Below are 21,805 nucleotides of genomic sequence, written 5' to 3' on the forward strand. Positions count from 1 at the left end.
CTTTGTAAGACTGTAAGATTTTGCAAGATTTTTTAAAACTTCGGAAAATTTTGTAAGATTTTATAGCATTTTGTAGGATTTTGTTAGATTTTATATGATTTTGTAAGATTCTTCTGAATCAGTCTAAAATCAAACTACATGATTTACTCTTTAGTCGCAACAGCTCACTTTGCGCATTCTCTTATCTCCACAATCATCTCACACAAGTTCACTGTCGCTCTCGCTCTCTTCTTCTGCGCAGAGAATCAGCTGATAGTAGAAAACCGGCAAACATTCGGCTTAGCGGCGACATTTAGCAGCTTTGTCATCACAGATCCCTTTCCCTCTGCCTCAAGCTTTCCCAAATCTTGAATTAAAGCATGATTGCATTTTGCGCTGCTCTTAGATGTATAGAGTGGAAGCCATACATGGCTGAATTGTCGGCACGCTTAAATTCGGTTACACTTTTGCACGGTTTGCATTTGTTAGAAATTATTTTGTCAAAATTTAGGCTTTTTATAGATTTATACAGCATCAAAGTCCAAATTGCGTAGAAAGTCTAAAGAATATTCGACAACTGTCTAAAGTTTACACATCCAATGTGTAACCGAAGCAAAGCGTGTTTGTAATCGTAAGTAGAGGGTTACCGCCAGCGTAGACTTAGACTTACCCACACCGCAAATAACAAACCGCGACCGCAAGCTCAGCCATGCGCGAGTAGTTTGCGGTGCTCTTATCAATCGGAAGAAGACAGGTTCAGTGTGGTTTCGACCGTCGCGCAGTTCAGCTCGATAAGAAATAGCAGGTGTCGCAATAACAGTAACGGGTAAGAGGTGATGATTCCAAGTGGTGGGTGTAAGTTTGTGATTATTGTATGGAGGCCTGAAGGTGAATTCAAGAGGGATTTCAGATTGGAAGTGGAGAAACCTTATTGAGTTGTCAGAAGTATTCCGAAGGATTTTTCGGTTTTCTTAATCGGTAAGTACTGTATCAAAACAATGTGTTTGTGAAAAATGATTAAAATAGATTTGTCTCACCAAAAAATGTGGAAAGAGTGTTGAATTGATATGAGGTCTCAGGTGACATAACAGATATTGTTTATAGGTGGCACAACTTCTACCGATAAGAATATGATAATTTTAACTCGTTACGAAGCTGCTAGGTGGATTAAAATTAACTTTTTCATAAGTGTGCCGACCGCAATAGAACAATGCGTCGATGATAAGATAGACAAAATGCTACCAATTTGGGTCATAAATTGATTGGAAGGTACAGAAGGACTAAATCTGAAGGAAAGTTACCATCCATTCCTCCAAATAAAATTGGGAAGTGTGACCATCCGTTGAATTGTTGAGCGTAAAATTGGCAGTGTCAATCGTTTAGAGCTTTGCTGCAACAGATTAGAGCTTATTTATTGCACACCAACATCATAATCACCGCAGTTGCATGTGATGATAGCAATGGCAATGACAACGACAACGATGGAGGCCAATAATTGGGCAATTTATTTCAATTGAAGGGGAATGCGCAGAGAATGTATGCATTTTATTCATGAATTCGCGAAACCTTAACAAAACTTCATTGAAGTTTACTTCTTTGAAGAGCATCTGAAACTCAATCGGATTTATTTCTTAGCTACCGACACTATGCGATTATCATGTCTGGTCGGGAAAGGACGTTAATATTGATGACCAACTTCTAATGTACCCAACAGCCTCAAAAAACACTACATTGAATTTCACTTCAAGACACATCTGAAACCCAATCGAGGATATTCCTTGAACAAATGATAAATTAGGCTAGATTCAACTTTCTAAAGATAAAAACTTACCGTCATTAGCTTTTGTCCACAGCTCCAGCTACTGTTTCTGACAATTTTCAATCCACAAAAAGAGACTCAATAAAACGTTCTCGCCACGTGTGGCTGCACAAGAAACTCCATCCGGGAAAGTTTCGTTTGCCACGCTCCCCAATCTATTGCGGGGTTCGAGAGTAGTTTTTACCTCTCAACGAATTGCTGCATCAAAGTTTTCTGCAACAGAAATGTCGACGTGCTCAACTTGGCACAACTTGTGTGTGACATTCGCACAAAGAAACGAGTACCAAACTTGGCGCAGCAAAGATACTCAATGCTATTCTCAGCTAGCTAGGTACCTACTTCTAATCCATGCTGATGACAAGTTTGAAAATTTCTCCTGATGAAACTACACAGAGTCGGTACTCCTAGGAAAACTAATACGCCAAGACATCAGGTGTAGATGGCAGCGCTTTCATTGTGGGTGACGATACATATTTGCTTGCTTCTTGAAAATTATCCTTCTGTCATCGCACGGGGCTCTGAGTCAAACTTAAGACGGACTCTTTCACTCTACAGCTGAGGATTGGAGGATTGACACGGCAAATTTCAATTTTCCGACGACTGAGCTCGCATTTCGAACCCACGAGCTGTGTAATCCATTCTGGTAGTTTGGAGATAATATCTCTTTCCCGGGCTGCTGGTATCACTTCGACTCAGAATTGCTTCAAGTACTTCTCGGGATTTGCCCCGGCCATCATGGGCGTGGTCAGGATCGCCGTCGGAGGTGTTCTCGAAATTCACATATCTTATTCAAAAACGATAATATTTGCCGAACTTTGCACACTTTAGTGCCTATAGTGCCCGTAAAAGCATAACTGTCTCATATTGATTTTCGAGCCAACACCTTTTTTTGTCGTAATATCCATGGTTTAATGTATATTTTACTATGCGTATAAAAATCAGCACACTTTGTTTGAAAACGTTGTAGGAAAATATGAAGTTGAAGCAGGCATAACAGTCTCTATATGAACTTTCAACCCTAATAAAAACTGCAAAATGAGAATTGCGTTTCGCTGATTAATAGAAGCAATATGAGTATTCTGAGCGGTTATGTTCAATGAATATGGTATGTAGAAATGTAGGGGAAATCAGGGTAAAACCGATACTGTGGGTAAGATCGACACCCTTTGATTTTTCATGTTTTGAGCAGATTTTCATGCAGTTTCCACCACGCTCTACACAGCTAAAAATATGTTGTAAATTTAAGTTTATTTTCATGCACATATTTGGAGCATCAAAATAAACCTAAATTTCAACGACCAATCCATTATTTTTCAATCGAATTCACTTTAAATTTACACGATCATGTAATATTCAACCATTTTTAGTAGAAAATTGAATGTTTATTCATTTAAATTTACATGATGCTGTAACAACACGCGAATTTGATTTATTTTTACACTAGACTTTAGTTTACAGCACATTGAAAATTAAACATTTTTTTCTGTGTATCTTAATTTGTGAAATGTTGTATTTCGAATGACATTACAACTAACGCTACCAATAAACTGCCAAAATAAACAACAAAATCATATTGGATAACATAGAAGCAACAGCAGTTGCAATATTTCGCTGTTATTTTTAGACTATTTCGCATGTGAAATTGTTTAAATGTCATTATTTAATCTGCGTCTACATCATCATTTACTATTATTACGTTGATCCAACATGGTTTTTCGAACGATTTTGAAAAATAAATGTCCACTCGGGGTAAGATCGACACATTCATTCTGGGTAAAATCGACACCTTTCTTTGCTTCATAATCTAACTCCAAGGAATCTTTCTTCCTCAGAGTCCTCAATCAGAGGACTATCTCTGTAGTTTATGTGAGTCTTCATTCTCGAATTCCAGTGAAGTTCACGGATGGCAAACTTGTTAACATATTAAATATGACACTATATGACTTGCCACAAGCTAACATTAAGTATTGAAAAAAATATTTCTATGTTATCACGTTTCAACTTATTTGATGAAGCTTCAATAAATTTTTCTCATTTAAAATTGAAAAAATAATAGAATTTGAAATATTTTCACATAAATTGATTAATCTTATTGTTTATTTTCAAACCATGAGATTCGACTATATTATCTAAAAATTATCTAAAAATTATCTAAAAATAATTACACTTTTCTGCTTTGTAAAAATAAAACAGTATTTATTTTCACAACCAATCATACGCCACAAATTTATCTTCGTAAACGTTCCATGAACACAAATCTAAAATATCCATGTGCATTAACCCCAACTTTATAATCTTAGCATGTGACATTTGAAATTTTCACATATTTTTATCGGATTTTTGGCCTCTCTTCAATAATTTACGTAATATGTGTATAATCCTTTAGAGGAAGGGGTCATAAATGTCAACAGTCATGTTTAAAGCATTCTTTTTAATATACAATGTTGATGGTGATGTTCACAACGCATAAATTTTACTCAAAGTGCATGTGTCGGTTTTACCCCAACAGGGTGTCGATCTTACCCGCACTCTCAATTGTCTCACCTAAAAATGATGAAATATCAATTCGATTTAAATCACTTACTTACTTACTTATTTGGCTTTAGGGGGACTGGGGGTAGTTTGCCCACGTTAAGGAGAACAGCGATTTTAGTCGTGAAAAACATTATTTTATGCTCTTTTTTAATTATGGTCGGATAGACAAACATGTTTTCTACTAAATAGAAGAAACAGCTAACCATTTTAACTTTTCTGTGGTTTATAAATTAATTTTTCAAAAATGCTTGCTTAACTGCATATGTATTAGCTGTGTTCAATGACTTTGATCGAACTTGCTCGGGGTTGGTTGTACTAGCTCGTATTTTTTGTCAACAAATAACTGTCAAAGCTACTTCGAGCAACTTCAAGCTGCTTTCTCAATGAACGCTCTTTTTACTCTTTTTACTAATTTACCGGAATTCCACGTGAAAAAAAAATTCGCGCACTTAACAATCCGTATCGCTTCGGAATTTTGCTTTTTTTCTGAATGTTTACGTTTTTAAACGTCAAAAACACGAGCTACTGCGAGCTGGTTGAACTAGCTCGGACTCTAGCTTCCAACCTGTTTCGAGCGACTCGGAGTTGGTTGGACTCGGCTCAATGAACACAAACCCGAGCGACTCGAAGTAGGTTGGAGTGGCTCAATGAACACCAAAAGCTGACTCGCAAGTGGTTGCAACCAAGTTCGAGCAGCTCGTTGAACACAGCTATTGTTTTGCGGGGTAAAACGCCCCGCTTGAGTTCGGCGTTAGCCATGCTGTAAACGAACGCACACAATCATACATGTATATGTGTTGCATACATCCGGGCGTTTGTTCAGATGTTATTGTTAAATAATAGTATACATGCTGATGCGAAAAATGTACATTTGTAAGGTTCAAATTTGTGCGTAACTTCAACGTGGCATTACTTTTGGTAGAATTTGAATTCAAACGGCTGTTTTGGTGTTATTAAATAGGGATGGGCGTTTTGCCCCCAGAGTTGATTAAAGTTTAGGTCCTCCAATAAGCATTTTGAGGGCAAATATAACATATGTTTTGCACGTAATACAAACTATGACAGTGCACAAGTTGGCTCTCGGGAATAGTTTCAGAAATTTGGTTGTTTATCGACCAAAAAAATGACATTGAAAATCGCACAAAATTGCAACGAAAACAGCGAAAAACGGTTTTATACGATTTTATCGATTTGGTTGAGAAAAACACATAAAAACATATTAGGAAAAGCATTTTTACCCATTTTCTATGATATAGGGTGAAAAAAAGCATTCTAATACACATCGTTCGTCCAAATCGATGGTGGCACGTTTTGCCCCCTATGGGCATATTACCCCCAGTTCCCCTACATCAATTATCTTGATAAAGCCTCGCCAACAATATTTCGCCAATTCACTCGGTTCATGGCCGCTTCTCTCCATCCTCGACTGTGACCCACGCTCTCCAGGTCCTGGTGCACCTGGTCAATCCACCTAGCTCGCTGCGCCCCACGCCTTCTTCTTCCGACCGGATTCGTAGCGAACACCATTTTTACAGGGTTGTTGTCCGGCATTCTTGCAACATACCCTGCCCGGCGTATCCTTCCAGCTTTAGTTACCTTCACGATACTGGGTTCGCCGTAGAGTTGCGCGAGCTCGTGGTTCATCCTTCGCCGCCACACGCCGTTCTCCTGTACGCCGTCGAAGATCATCCTCAGCACTCAGCGTTCAGAACCCCAAGAGCTTGCAAGTCCTCCTCGAGCATAGTCCATGCCTCATGCCCATAGAAGACTACCGGTCTTATGAGCGTTTTGTACATCGTGCATTTGGTGCGGGGGTGAATCTTTCTTGACAGCAGTTTCTTCTGGAGCCCATAGAAGGCACGACTTCCGTTGATGATGCGCCTTCGTATTTCCCGACTAACATTGTTGTCAGCCGTCAACAAGGATTCGAGGTAGACGAACTCGTCCACCACCTCGAAGGTATCCCCGTCTATCGTAACACTGCTTCCTAGGCGAGCCCTGTCGCGCTCAGTTCCGCCAACCAGCATGTACTTTGTTTTCGACGCATTCACCATTAGCCCGACTCTTGTTGCTTCGCGTTTCAGGCGGGTGAACAAATCTGCCATCGTTTCAAATTTTCTCCCAATAATATCCATGTCGTCCGCGAAGCAAACAAATTGTCCGGATCTCGTGAAAATCGTGCCTCGACTGTTAAGTCCGGCTCTCCGCATGACACCTTCAAGCGCAATATTGAACAACAGGCACGAAAGTCCGTCGCCCTGTCGTAGTCCCCGCTGAGACTCGAACGAACTGGAGTGTTCGCCCGAGATCTTCACGCAGTTTTGCACACCGTCCATCGTTGCTCTGATCAATCTTTTTGAGCTTTCCGGGAAAGCTGTTCTCGTCCATGATTTTCCATAGCTCTACGCGATTTAAATCACTATATAACCCTAATATATCATCCAGCGATTGCAAGGATTGATAGATTTATAATCAATATGTTATTCTACAACAATTTTAGGTTCGTTTAACAAGCTAAAGTACACAACTTTTATTAATAAGCTTAGAGTGTCGGTTTTACCCGGAATTCCCCTACTAGAAAATTATTAAAATTGAATGAGAAGACAAACATCAAACTTTGAGTGCCATTTTCTCAATGCCTACTTTTTCCATATGGGACAGTTATGCCTTCATGAGCAGTATAACTGTTCTATTTTATTAATTTATTTATTTTTTGCAGTTAATAAAACATTATGCAGTAGTCTCTCCTCCATCGTTTACTTTGTCCAATAAGACTCTAAAACATGACTTATTTTATTTTGTGCTTATTTTTTCAAACATCACGACGCACAGGGAAGCTTTGTATATCAGAGTTTCTTTATGTGTCATTTAGAGTTTCTTTATTTGTCAGCTTGCAAAAAAAAAAGAAAAAACATCTCAGGAGCGGGGTTTTTTCAACATGTGTTTAAATTACACACCTGATTTTTTGGTTCAGAAAAGCTCAATTTTGAATAAATCGTATTAAATTTTGTGAAACTTAATTTAAACCTTTTTTGGGCCCTTCCGAATCTACGCTTGAGTTGAAGAAGATTCGGAATGTGTGCGATCTTCGGTAGTCAATTTATTACCAATGGGTATTTACAGATATGTTCATAAGGTATTTTGTGGTTTCACTAATGTGGTGTTAGGTGTAAGAGTAAAGGCGCGTCCACGTTCGAAACCATGGGTAGGACAAACGTTGGCAATCTTTTTGTGCACAGTGAAGTTAACTCGTAAAGGCCTGAGTGAAAACAAGTATACTAAAACCCTCACCGCTCAGCGAATACTAAACGAATTCGAATTGTATTTTGTCAGTATTGGCTCACATATCTATTTTCTGAAGGTGGTCAGAGGATTTCGAAAATGTTTCTGTGGCCGGTTTATTCCAATGGGTCACTGGGTCAAGTCGAGTAAAAAAGGGCGATATTTTGGGCCATGCCAAGTGAACTTTAATTATTTGTAATGACATCCACTTTAATTTGCATACATCATTAAGATCTGAGAATCTACTTCTCAAATGAAGAATTTTTCGTTGTTTAGAGAGTACCAGATATGGCTACTCGGACTTAATGCTCGAAAGAACTAGCTAACAGCTATAGATTTGTTGGATATCGAACCGTTTCAATTCTCTTGAAGTAGAAATTAATCATAGTAGTTCACTGAAATGCGTTCCCATCATCTTGACACATATGTTAAAATACAAATTGGTCACCTTATCGTAAATTTGAGGCGAACGGGAGCCCGAAAATGATTATTTGAAGGATTAAACAAATGCAGGGCATATGGTTATCCAATTCAATCATTTCTCAAAAGTTTTACGATGATGCGTTTTACTTAAAACTCCTCAATATAGTGGCCACATTATAGACGATTCCGGAAATTATCTGTAACTTGAAATTTGCCTACCTACATGGGCAAAAAAACCACGGCATCCGTTTCATCCGACCTGACCCAGTTACCCACCGGAATAACTCCGGCCACAAGAACATTTCCGAAATCCTCTGGCCACTTTAGACACTAAATATGTGTGCCAATATACTAACTATTTTTGCTTTTACTCAGGCCTATACTGCCGTGAATTGCAAGTCAGTCCCATCTGTAAAAAGTAGGCATTGAGAAAATGGGCGGTGAAGTTTCCAAAATTGTTTTCCATACGAATATTAAAAAAATTCCAGAGGATTGGAACATGTTCAAATCTTAATGAAACTTTCACAATTTGCTTTTCACTACGATATCTATCTGAGAAAAATATAAAGATCATCGATATACGGTTCATTTTAGTGTTACACTGTGTGGAAATCTGTAGTGAGACTGATATGCGATTACTTTTCATTATGGGACAATTTGACTTGCTGTTTTTTCCTACTTTTTCCGAACAAATATTATTATCTCATTAGGGCAGCTGAAAGAGCATCGGAAGATATGTTGAAAACTGAACTCAACTCAATTTTGACGAAAATGCAGATGGGACTGACTAGCGATTCACGGCAGTATACGGGTTAAGAAAAATGTTAACCCTGGGCTGGAAATTGAAAGTGACTATATTTGAGGAGCTCAAACGAGGGAACTCTACTGTTCACAAGCGTTCTATCGATATTATCAGGTGACTTTCCCGCTCAACAGGAAACATAACATAATTCTTAGAAGACTAGCTTATTTGACTCCCATACAATTAGTATAGAATGAAAAATTGCTGAAAAACTGCAAAATAGATTATCATAAAACTAGTTTTTTGTGACTGATACCCGTGCTTATAAACCTCCCTATTTCATGCCAGTCTTTACCACAAGACTAAGAAAGCTTTTGGTCGGGCAGGTAGTGACTGAGTGCCCTTAAAAACTGGAAATGAAGGACACTTAACAGAAAAGAAACCTAAAAGGAATCAAAAAGAGACCGAAATGGGATCAAACAGGAACCAAGAAAACAAAATGAAACCTAAAAGGAGCCAGAAGTTTGACTCTTCATAGCATCACAGCAGACATTTCTTAAAGATCAAAGACTTTTTTTTTTATTAAGGATAGCTTGTGAAATTACTTCTCCAAGATTTTATTAATTTTATTGATTCATCGATTTCCATGGGACATCCTCCAAGATTCCCGGTCAAAACGTCTTCTAAAATTCAAATTTCCTTTAAAATTGTCTTTCAGGTTTTGCATGAAATTTCAACTAAAGGTTTTTCTGAAGATACCTTGAGCAATTGCTCCAGAGATTCCTTCTTCTGTAGAAAAATTGCTCCAGTAATTCTTTGATTTTTTTTTTTTTTTTAATTTCTTTATTAGTATCATTCCAAACATTACATTCATTTCTTATATCTAGGTGTTCTGTGTTATTTGACAACACTATCATCCTAATTTGGTAAAACAAATTTAAGATTTAATTAACATTTTGTTAACAACATATTACATTTCATTTGCCGTAGCAGTTCAGTTTTTTTACAGGTGAGTTGATTTCACCTGCTTATAAGAGAAAAAAAAAAACGTTTTTAATATACTTAACCTAACTTAACCTAAACATATAACGCATTAATCGTGACAATAGAAGATTGTAACGATTTTTGCCTGAAATTATTAATGATTGTATTTGACATTTGTTCCAATGTTTCAACATTGGATATTCTATGTAACTCATTGGTACTATACCAGGGAGGAAGCCTCAGAATCATTTTCAAAATTTTATTTTGAATTGTCTGCAGAGCTTTCTTCCTGGTATTACAACAGCTAGTCCATATTGGTACAGCATACTGAAAATTTGTTTGAATATCAACAGCTTGTTCTTAAGAGAAAGTTTTGATTTTCTATTAATAAGGGGATAGAGACATTTTACATATTTATTACATTTGGCTTGAATGCCCTCAATGTGATTTTTGAAAGTTAAATTCTTATCTAGCATGAGCCCTAGATACTTAACTTCATCTGACCAATTTATTGGAACCCCTCTCATCGTGACAACATGTCTACTTGAAGGTTTCAAATAAAGAGCTTTTGGTTTATGTGGGAATATTATTAGTTGAGTTTTGGAAGCATTAGGAGAAATCTTCCATTTTTGCAAGTATGAAGAAAAAATATCCAAACTTTTTTGCAATCGACTACAGATGACACGCAGGCTTCGTCCTTTGGCGGAGAGGCCTGTGTCATCCGCAAACAAAGATTTTTGACATCCCTGAGGTAGCTCAGGTAAGTCAGATGTGAAAATATTGTATAATATTGGTCCCAAAATGCTGCCTTGAGGAACACCAGCTCTTACAGGAAGTCTTTCAGATCTGGAGTTCTGATAATTAACCTGAAGTGTACGATTTGACAGATAACTTTGAATTATTCTAACAATGTATGTTGGAAAATTAAAGTTTTTTAATTTTACAATCAAACCTTCATGCCAAACACTGTCGAATGCTTTTTCTATGTCTAGAAGAGCAAGACCAGTAGAATAGCCTTCAGATTTGTTGGAACGGATAAAATTTGTTACACGTAAAAGTTGATGAGTGGTCGAATGTCCATGGCGGAATCCGAACTGTTCATTGGCAAAAATTGAATTTTCGTTGATGTGGGCCATCATTCTGTTCAAAATAACCTTTTCAAAAAGTTTACTGATGGAAGAAAGCAAACTGATTGGACGATAGCTAGAAGCTTCTGCAGGATTTTTGCCTGGTTTTAAAATTGGAACAACCTTAGCATTTTTCCATTTGTCAGGAAAATATGCTAATTGAAAACATTTGTTAAATATATCAACTAGAAATGATAAGCTACTTTCTGGAAGTTTCTTGATGAGGATGTAGAAAATTTCATCATCGCCAGGAGCTTTCATGTTTTTGAATTTTTTAATAATAGTTCTCACTTCTTCCAAATCAGTCTCCCAGGCATTTTCGAAAACGTTCTCTTGATTGAGAATATTTTCGAACTCCTGAGTAACTTCATTTTCAATTGGACTAGTAAGTCCTAAATTAAAATTGTGCGCACTTTCAAACTGCAAAGCAAGTTTTTGAGCTTTTTCGCAATTAGTTAGTAATAATTTGTTTTCCTCTTTCAATGCCGGTATTGGCTTCTGAGGTTTTTTCAAGATTTTCGATAATTTCCAAAAGGGCTTAGAGCCAGGGTCCAATTGAGTAATTTTATTTTCAAAATTTTTGTTTCTTTATTGAGCAAAACGTTTCTTGATTTCTTTCTGCAAATCCTGCCATATAATTTTCATAGCAGGATCACGAGTGCGTTGAAATTGCCTTCTCCTCACGTTTTTAAGACGGATCAAGAGTTTAAGATCATCGTCTATAATCACGGATTCAAATTTTACTTCACATTTTGGAATTGCAATGCTCCGAGCTTCAACAATGGAATTTGTTAAAGTTTCAAGAGCATTGTCAATATCAAGTTTAGTTTCTAAAGAAATGTTAACATCAAGATTGGAGTCAACATACGTTTTATATATATTCCAGTCGGCTCGTAAATAATTGAAAGTGGAGCTGATAGGATTGAGAATCGCTTCTTGGGATATTTGAAATGTAACAGGGACATGATCAGAATCAAAATCAGCATGAGTGATCAGTTGGCTACAAAGATGACTAGAATCGGTTAAGACCAAATCAATCGTAGATGGATTTCTAGAAGAGGAAAAACATGTGGGGCTATCAGGGTATTGAATTGAGAAATATCCTGAAGAGCACTCATCAAATAAAATTCTGCCGTTGGAATTACTTTGAGAATTATTCCATGACCGATGTTTGGCATTAAAGTCACCAATGACAAAAAATTTTGACTTATTGCGAGTCAATTTACGCAAGTCAGTTTGGAGCAAATTAACTTGCTGCCCAGAGCATTGAAAAGGCAAATAGGCAGCTATGAAAGTATATTTACCAAACTGTGTTTCAACAGAAACACCTAAAGTTTCAAAAACTTTAGTTTCAAATGACGAAAACAGTTGATGTTTTATACGCCTATGAATGATGATTGCAACTCCCCCACATGCACCATCAAGTCGATCATTACGATAAACAAAAAAGTTAGGATCTCTTTTGAGTTTAGATCCAGGTTTTAAATACGTTTCGGTAATAACTGCTATATGCACGTTATTAACCGTAAGAAAATTAAACAGCTCGTCCTCTTTACCATTCAGAGAACGAGCATTCCAATTTAAAATATTTAAATTATTATTTGGATCCATTAGAAAAACGTAATCCAATAACAATTTGATTTGTAAATTTTACACCTACTTGGACTGCTTCAGTCATAGTGGTGGCTTTGAACATTGCATCAATCATTTGATTCAATTGTTCAGTTAGAAAATTAAAATCAGAGGCAGACATGTCATGTGATTTCCCATTGGAATTTCCGGTAGACGAAGAAGCGGAGTTACCTGTGGCGGTAGGGTTTTTTCCATTTGATTTGAAACAAGTAGAATGGATCGAACAGGGGAGGAGTTCGAATTTCCTGCTACGATATCGGCAAAGGATTTACCGTGGGTAGATACATTCGAAATAGAAAGATTCGAACGGCTACCCGACGGATTAAAATTAGTTTGTGAATTAGCATGATTATGATCTTCCTGATGGGTATGATTCATGATCAAGCGATCGTTAACTGAAAAATGAGCATTGTTCGATACTCTACCAGGCAAATTCCGGAAACGACCGTTATCGTAACGGATATTATCTTTCATCTGCCTGGCACGAGCCTCAATGACCTTTTTGCGTGAAGGACAATTCCAAAAATTGGACTTATGGTTAGCCCCGCAATTACAACATATGAATTTGGTGGTATCTTCCTTCACTGGACAGACGTCTTTGGCGTGAGAAGAACCTCCGCAAATCATGCATTTAGCATCCATGCGACAATTTTTTGTACCATGACCCCACTTTTGGCACCGACGGCACTGAGTGGGGTTCTGGTAATTTCCTCCAGGTTTCTGGAAATGTTCCCATGTCACACGGACATCAAACAAAAGTTTTGCTTTTTCTAAAGCTTTAATATTATTTAGTTCTTTTTTGTTAAAGTGAACTAAATAAAATTCTTGAGAAAGCCCTTTCCGAACAATGCCAGATTGGGTTCTCTTTTTCATAATGATTACTTGGACTGGGGAAAATCCAAGTAAATCATTAATTCCATTTTTGATCTCTTCAGGTGATTTATAGTCACTTGAGAGACCTTTCAAGACAACTTTGAACAAACGTTCAGTTTTGTCGTCATAAGTAAAAAATTTGTGCTCCTTCTCTTCAAGATGTCTGAGAAGAAGTTCGCGATCTTTAAGAGTTTCCGGCAAAACGCGACAGTCTCCTTTCTTTGCGATTTGGAAGGAAACCTTGATTCCCCTAATGGAGTTCAAGATCTCCTGCCTAAATCCCCCAAATTGCTCATTTCGATACAATTATTCATTTCACCCTTGGAAGAAAGTTCGCATTCCGGGGAAGCGTCCTTTCTTCCATTCTTGCCACGTGTAGTGACAGTTTTAAAACCCACTTTTTTGGAAGGAAGTAGTGAATTCAGAGATTCACCCTTCCTTTTGTTTGTTGTTGATACCATGTTTAGTTAGTAAACGAGAAAGACGTGACCTTCGAGAGGTTTTTTCCCTAGACGGTGTCCAAGAAGGATTACCACCGCTAGCTTTCGCCAACGGGTCCAACGAAAAATCGAAGGCACGGGTCCAAACAAGGATCGTAAAGGGATCAATAGTAGAAAAAATAGTACTGAAAAGTGTTGTTTTGGTAGCACTGAAAAGTACCGTTTTTAATTTTAGCACTGAAAAGTACTGTTTTTGTAGCACTGAAAAGTACTGTTTTATTGCTTTAGGTAGTTTTTAAGAAAACTTACAAGAGCAGAGAGAATTCGTGTACGCACAGCACGAAGGTACGATGCGCACTGTGTAATTCTTTGATATTTTCTCCAATTGCTTCAGCACTGATGTGTAGGATTCTAAAGAGTGGCCCAATAACTGTGATAGGATGGGACGTCATGTTTGTTGAGAATGAAAAAAATCGACTACTCCATTCAGGACGAAGTTGTGAACTACACACCGTTTCAAGACTATAAACTGGTTTGGTTCGTTTCTTTATCAACTGTGTGCAAAAGTTTGAGATGATTTTCAATTATTTCATTCGAAATTTTTCCTTCTTTTGAACATAGGTTTTTCTTTCGAGTTCTACTGGTTTCATTACTATTGGCAATAATGTCGCATACATTTTGATGGGAATTATACCTTCTTAAATCATCGGTAGTTCTTCGTAGTTGTACTAATATAATGGTTATTTGCGTTACCCTTGCTTATGTTTTCATAAGAGATTTTTCCCTCCTTTTACCTGTTTTTTTTTCGCTGTTCATTCATAATTATTGGAAATGAGGCGTTAAGAACGTATTATAAACGTTCATAGATTAACTTATTCAAAACAGCACAAGGATTATTCGAGATGTTATTCTCTTCCAAAATTAAGGTTGCAACGTTCGAACTTAACTCTGCACCGTTGTTTGCGTGAAGCCGTAAATCACATGACCGGCGTACACTCACGTCAAAGAAGCTAACTGTTTCTTCGTTGTCAAAAGCATAAGCCAATATTTCGTGTTTACAAAAACTGCATGTTAATTTGATTGCTAGAACTATGAGATAATTTTCATAGTACGATTCTTGGGGAATCTAAGCAAACCGATCCTGTAGAAGGACGAATAAGTCGTAAACCGTTTTAGTCACTGTCAAAAGTTGATGCAATGAGAAAAACCTCAACTGGCAGCTAGTAGAGAAGTGAATAGTTGCTTACCTTAAGGATGTTCTTCTTTCAGCTCTGACTTTTGCTTGGACTCATTATGATGATTAATTTTTCTTCAAAAATAAGCTGATCTTCAAAATTGAATTTTTCAATTCATTTCAATTACATGCTAACTGTTACAGTTGTTTTAATTTTTGGCCAAACAGCATTCGGCCAAATGGCATGCGGCCAAATGACCCTATCGGCCAAACGACATTCGGCCAAATGACCCCAACCGCTAACTAAAATACAATGCAAAAACCTATGCTAGCAGAGAAGTGAATAACTGCTTACATGTAGAACATTCTTCTTTCAGCATTGACAGTTCCTTGAACTAACACTAAAGAGCTGTTTATCAATGATGATTTATCATTCTCTAAGAATGAACTGTTCTTTGTAATTAAGCTTTGAAACTCATAACAAATGCATGCAAACTGTAATTCACTTTTACTTTCAAGTTCGGCCAAACGGCATTCGTTCAAATGACCCGAAACCCTGATTATTTTAGGCAGAATTGAACTAGGGATTGTTTCAGGAATACTGTCAATGTTTATTTCAAGATCACTACAATATTATTTCAAGAATTTCTTCTGAATCTCATTTATATTTATTTCTTGTTATATCGTCAAGATACTTCTAGATAAACTTTGTTATAATACCTGGAGGAAATTGGAAGATTAATCCTTGAAACTCTTAAAAACTTCCAAATCGCGGAAATATCTATATGAATTTTTAAGGAACTGTTTATGAAATATTTGAAGCAATTTGAATTAATTAAACTCTACAGATATTTCTGTAGTTATCCTTGCAGAAACTATCATAACACTTTTTTGTAGTAATTCTTGTAATAATGAGAGCAGAAATGTTTGAAAAAATAAATAGGGTAAATTCCTCAACTTTCGTTTCCTGAACCTGAAGAGCGTAGCTTGAATCCTTGAAGAAGCCCGATCAGCATTGTCATAAAAAAACAAAGATGATATCCTAGAACTACTCAAAACAAATTACTGGAATGAAATCTTTGGAGTAATATTTTGGGTGTATCTCTACAAAAGAAAATGCTTGTAGATTTTATCAGTGAAATTCCTGGTTTGGTGTAAATGCTATAGTATTTTCAAAAGAGAAATGGAATTTCTGGAAGTAATTTAAAATTCTTGGAGAACTTCTAACAGGTATTTGAGAATTAGCTTTTTGAAAAAAAAAAAACAAATAAATTAATAGAAAATAGATTTTTGCAGGACTATAATGAGTCATTAGAGGAATAAACACGAGAGAGTTATCAAGATTAATTTCTTGAAGCAAATTAAACTGAATGATTTTTAAAGGAACAAATGAAAAGACGCTTCTTGGAGGAAAATGGTTGAGATGAATTTTTCACAGAAATTCTTTGTAAAGTAAGGCCTATTCAATAATGCACGGAAATGTCCTTTTTATCATGGATAAACTTTTGGAAATTCAACAAAATATTATGAGAAAAAACCGAGGACTCAATGGAGAAATTCAAGCTACTCCAAACAACGATTTCTGGAATAAAATTTAAAAGAACCTGGCACACAGTCAGGACTTCTGTAAGACGCTGCCACCCACTTTCCTCCCACGGCCATTTTTCAGCTGATTTTAAGAGGATAAAGCTGATTTTTGGTTTGTGGCTGGCACATTCTATGCGCCGAATTCCACTTTAATCGATTGGCCGACAGCTGAGGGATTGCGGTGGGCATAAAGTTAATGAAATTCGAACTAAAAATGTTTTAAAAAAAAATTTAATATAAAAATTTCAAAATGAAAACGTCTGTTTTTTCAAAACATATGACTAAGTATCTCACTTCTGGCAGGAGCTCAGAAAAACTTCAAATGTTGCAATTACACAAAAATCGGCTCGATTGCATGAATTAAATATGCATAAGTTTAGCATTTTGTATGAAAACGAGATGCACTGCTGTTATTTGTAAAAGCACTATATGATTGAAAAAATCACAACGGTAAAACGTGAAACAACACTGAAATGATTCCCAATATTTTGAGAGAAACATCCACTGGAATTATTTAAGGGATCCTTCAGTATTTTTGAGGAATCCCTCAAAAAGCTGGAATTATTCCCTAAGAAATCAAAGCACCAAGTTTCGTACAAACTTTATTTTAATCCTAGAGAAAATTATGATTATACCTAGTAGAATACATAGAGAGGAACTGCTTGTTTACACGCTGGATTATATTCCGGAGGTATTATCTAAAATTCTTGAAATCTTCGTAAGAATTTCAAGAGAAATCTTGGAAAATGTCTGGTGCATCCGCTGTAGTAACTTCTGGATGGATTAGAAAAGGGTTGGAAAAGAATTTCCAATTACCGTTTTGATTCATATTACGGACAGCTTCAAATTCCGGACACTCTCGTTTGTATGGGAAACATTTCACACGAAATGTTTCAATTTTCGCCGTCCAAAAGTTCTCATTTTCGAGGCTCGTTTTATTAGGTTTTTTCCATAAATATCATTGCAAATTTATAATGCCCAACTACCTTAGACGTCTCTTAAGTGGTTGAACGATTTCAATTGATGATTTGACTGTTCCATTAATGATTATCATGAGCTGTCCGGAATTCGAATCATGTGAAGTGAAGTGAAGAAGCGTCCGGAATAAGAATCATGAAAAGGCCACACATTTTGATTTATTTAAAATTATTCAAGTTGCGGACGCGTATTTTTTACCCAACATCTGAAAGTTAAGGGCTTCCGACGCTCGATAACGCTAAAAAATCATACAGAATGATTTATTTTGTATGGTCCAAGCTGGGTTATACTTCACTGAGGCCTTAAGTGTCCGTAATATGAATCAAAACGGTATCTTGTTCATTTTATAAACGCTCAAGGGGAATCCTGCGTACCACCTCAATCTACTTAAGATAAATACCTGATAGGACCAGGAGAGTATATATTGGAAAAAAAAATAAATGCTTTAGAAACGTTTTAAAGGGAAAAAGAGCTGAAAAAATCTTTGGAAAATATTAATGAATTAAGCGAGTAGTAGATCAATCAAGTAAGTTTGCATGAAAAGATTCATGAGCTATTGACTTATAATTATTCATGGATCTGTCCAATGTGAAATACCTGTAAGTGAATGAAAACCGAATTTAGTACTATACCATTTAACTTCACTAGATTTTGTATATTTTGACAGATACGCGTACTTTGACCTCAGCTGTGAGGCCGTTTTCAGTGTCGTTTACTGGAACAGGTATTTTGAGAGTAATTTAGAATGACTTACTTGCTAACTTAGCACTTAGGCCACTCCGGGTGGTGCATAGGGCCGACATGAAACATTTCTATCCTGGACGATTGCCCGCTATCGCCTTGACCTGTTTCCAAGTTTTGAAAGTGTTTGAGAGAAAATGTCTGAAAAAAGTGATTCAAAAGTGGTGAGTAGCTGTAAGGACAGATTAAAAAATTTCAAAACTAATAACGAACCCTTATTTTCATTGCAAGATTGGCAAAACGACTCAGTTCAGTAAACGGATCCAATCCGAATCACTCATTTTAGTGATCCGGATCTTTTGAACGGTTCAGTGGCGAACTGAACCGATCAAACGGAAAAAGAGGGGTTCATTCACTATTGCGCGACATGCGTCGTTCCTTTCGTAGTTTTCTCTCTCTCTCATTCTTCGTACATGCTTCCCCAGAAACTCACGATGGTTTTATCCACCGGTGCACTAAATTCCCTCGGACTAAGAATCTTGACACTTGAGCGGGTCCGAAACACGTGGGGAGTATACAGAAGCCGGTGGATTAGACCATACTTTGGGCTGATTTCCCCTAACCAAACCAAAAGAAAGATGCAAAAAATGTGCTTGCTATTCAAGTGGGTACTTTTTATCTGTATCTTACATCTTCCTGAGTGCAAATGGTCGCAAATTTGTCTGTCTATGCTGAGCGCGCAGAGAGCACGATGCAGCAGAAAACTTTGCATGCATGGGTGGCGTGGCGCGCAAAGCAAGGCCACACATAGCAAAGCCGAGAAACGAACGAAAGAGAACGGGAAAAAGAAGTATCAGGTCGTTCCTTTTCCGGGTCACTTTTTGACTGATCCGTGCTGAACAAATGAACCGACTCTCGCAAAAAAAGATCCACGGATCACTCGTTCTTTTGAACGATCCGGATTTTATGAACGGCTCCGATTCTTTTGTCCATCTCTAGGTTTAGAAGAAAATTCTGAAGAATTTTCGCTAGAATTTTGTAGGGGTTAGAGGCAAAGTGGCGTAAGTAATAAATTCCAAATTTTGATAGCTTCAGCCTCATTGCTTCCAGCAATTTTTCACTCCATTTAAATTGTATGGGACAAAAAACAATCCAATCTTCTAAGAATTATGAAATATTTCCCTGTTAAACGGGAAAAATCACTAAAAATACTATTGAAAAGCTTAAAAGAAATTATCAGTATACATATACAGGCAAGACTCGATTATCCGGAATTTGAGACTGATTAGTGATTCGAACATCCGAAGAATTTGATACTCCGGATAATCGAATCCGACCTGTTTAACCCAACATTCACAAAAAAAAGTCACTTACATCCCTTTGTATTTGGACTTCTCAATTCTTGGAAGAATTCCTTGTAGATGAATCGTTCAACGAATTCTGTAAAATTCTCATAAGAATCTTTTAAGTTCCATGAATTGGTTTTGAATTCCTCACTAAACGCATTAAAAAAATAGAATTGTTTCCCTGTTAGATCTTTGAAAGAAATCTCATTATTTGTCGGTGGACTCCAACGAATTTGAATATGCAGATCTGCATTGATACAATTGTCTTATGCTGTTAACAAACTTTTAAAAGAAAAAAAACATTAGACAAAAATTTGCTTGTAGTAACAGTTGCCATCCCCCTCCCTCCCCTTTCCCTGACTACGCTCACGCACACCATGATAGCCAAGCAGCAGCAAGAAGAATAATTACAATTTTCTTCCTTCAGCACTGCTGGCTTGGAAGCAATAGTTATGCTTGTTTTCTGTAGAATTTGTTTCTGCTCGGCTGGATTGGGTAGGAGCCGGGTTTGGTTTGGCTAAAACACAGCACCGGCGACGACGATGACGACGACAGTGCTGTTGCTCATTTTCCTCCCGAAGAGCTGCCTTTCGACTTTCCACTTGGTGAAGCGGAATTACGATAAAACTCTGACCCCACCCGAGAGATGCCAGAAGAAAATTGTACTTTCCGACAAAAACATAAACTGTGAGATACACGCTCCAACTGGCATGATGAAGTAGCTGTTGCTGACACCTCCAAGAATGTGCATTGGTATCGATAAGAATGAGTCCTTCGGGAGCAGTTTATGATATGAGTGCATGTCGGTAGTAGGGGAACTTACGTATTGTCGGCAGCCTAAGCAGCTGAACTTTTAAGAAGGCAATTAAACACAACAACAAAGCACAACAATTATCAGGAGACACCTGACCTACACTTGAGCACACTTCATTTATTAATTATTATGCACAAAACACTATTTTGTTCTCTAAATCTTCTATTTTTCCTCACCAAAGTCACGAGGCACTTGTTCTTTTATCGGCAATGCAATTACTATTGTCGGCAACAAAATTGTTCTCTTCGGCAATCCAAAATTATACAAAAACTAGGTTATGTATTGGTAACTTTTCGTATTTGTTGACAATGCCTGAAATTGAACGTTACTCATTATGTTCTACTCGTTGAAAGGGCAAATGCAGAAAAATACAGACTACACTGAGAACAGCATTGCAGTTATAAATATAATAGCTGGGAGTCATATTGAATACACACCGCCACTAAATTTGTGCAGACTAAGGCGCCGTCCACAAATTACGTAACGCTCTAGGGGTAGGGGGAGTAGGCTCAAACGTTGCGGCTCAAATACAAAATTTATAGGTACTTGTTTTTAATTATGAATCGTAGTTTACGGCTAACCAACCGAGTGGAAGTTTAACAACTACCGAAAAGCTAAACATTACAAAATCTTGCGCATAATGGGAAATAGCCAATAAAAATAACTCAAGGTATGTTCTCATGGATATTTTCGGAACGGGCGCGACGAGGGGATGACGAAAATCGATGTGCGACGCCATTTTGAAATCTAAGATGGCGGCCTCCGGTTAAGGAAAATCGTTGAAAAGCTATGCAATATGGGTATTTTCGAAACGGGTGTGACGAGAGGATGACAGAAATCGATGTCCGACGCCATTTTGAAATCCAATATGGCGGCCTTCGGTTTGGTAAAATCATTGAAACCCATGCAATATGGGTATTTCCGGAACGGGCACGATGAGGGGATGACGGAAATCATAAATCGTTCATTTTTTGTTCATATTATATTCACGGGTAAAAATGCGGCACTCTAAAACAGGAGAAAGAGTCATGATTTCGGGAGGAAAGTGTGTTTTCATGTTATGAAAATACACCATGACCAAAAGTCATGAAATCATGAAGCATTTTACCGTAACGCCGGCTGTACGTTACGTTTTCAATTTTTAGCGAAGAAAAATGGCAATTAAAATCCTCAAATCATGAAGCATGTATGCTGGAACCATGAATAAAATTCATGGAAACATAAGCACTATTCATGGATTTAGCCATCTGTCATTTATAATTCCTATTTTTGATACGAAAAGTGGCGATTTCGGTCATGAAATCATGAAGCAGAATCTGATATCATGAACACAGGTCAACATAATAACACAGTAACATAAGCACTTTTCATGTTTTCAGATGCCTGTCA

General features: G+C 37.2%; 1 protein-coding gene across 7 annotated transcripts in view; it reads left to right on the plus strand.

Annotated features, from left to right (window-relative positions):
• The first annotated feature begins 703 nt into the window (after positions 1–703).
• Positions 704–21,805, plus strand: part of LOC5565097 (contactin-associated protein-like 4) — a 310,029-nt gene continuing 288,927 nt past the window's right edge. For 3 of the 7 annotated variants that reach the window (XM_021840475.1, XM_021840477.1, XM_021840476.1), the window contains exon 1: positions 705–805. The gene's annotated coding sequence lies outside the window, so the exon portion shown is untranslated. Of the gene's footprint in view, positions 835–21,805 lie in introns of all 7 variants that reach the window. The other 4 variants (XM_021840467.1, XM_021840465.1, XM_021840470.1 and 1 more) reach the window with 3 other exon arrangements.

The sequence above is a fragment of the Aedes aegypti genome, chromosome 2 (genome assembly GCF_002204515.2).
Source record: "Aedes aegypti strain LVP_AGWG chromosome 2, AaegL5.0 Primary Assembly, whole genome shotgun sequence".
Lineage (NCBI taxonomy): Eukaryota > Metazoa > Arthropoda > Insecta > Diptera > Culicidae > Aedes > Aedes aegypti.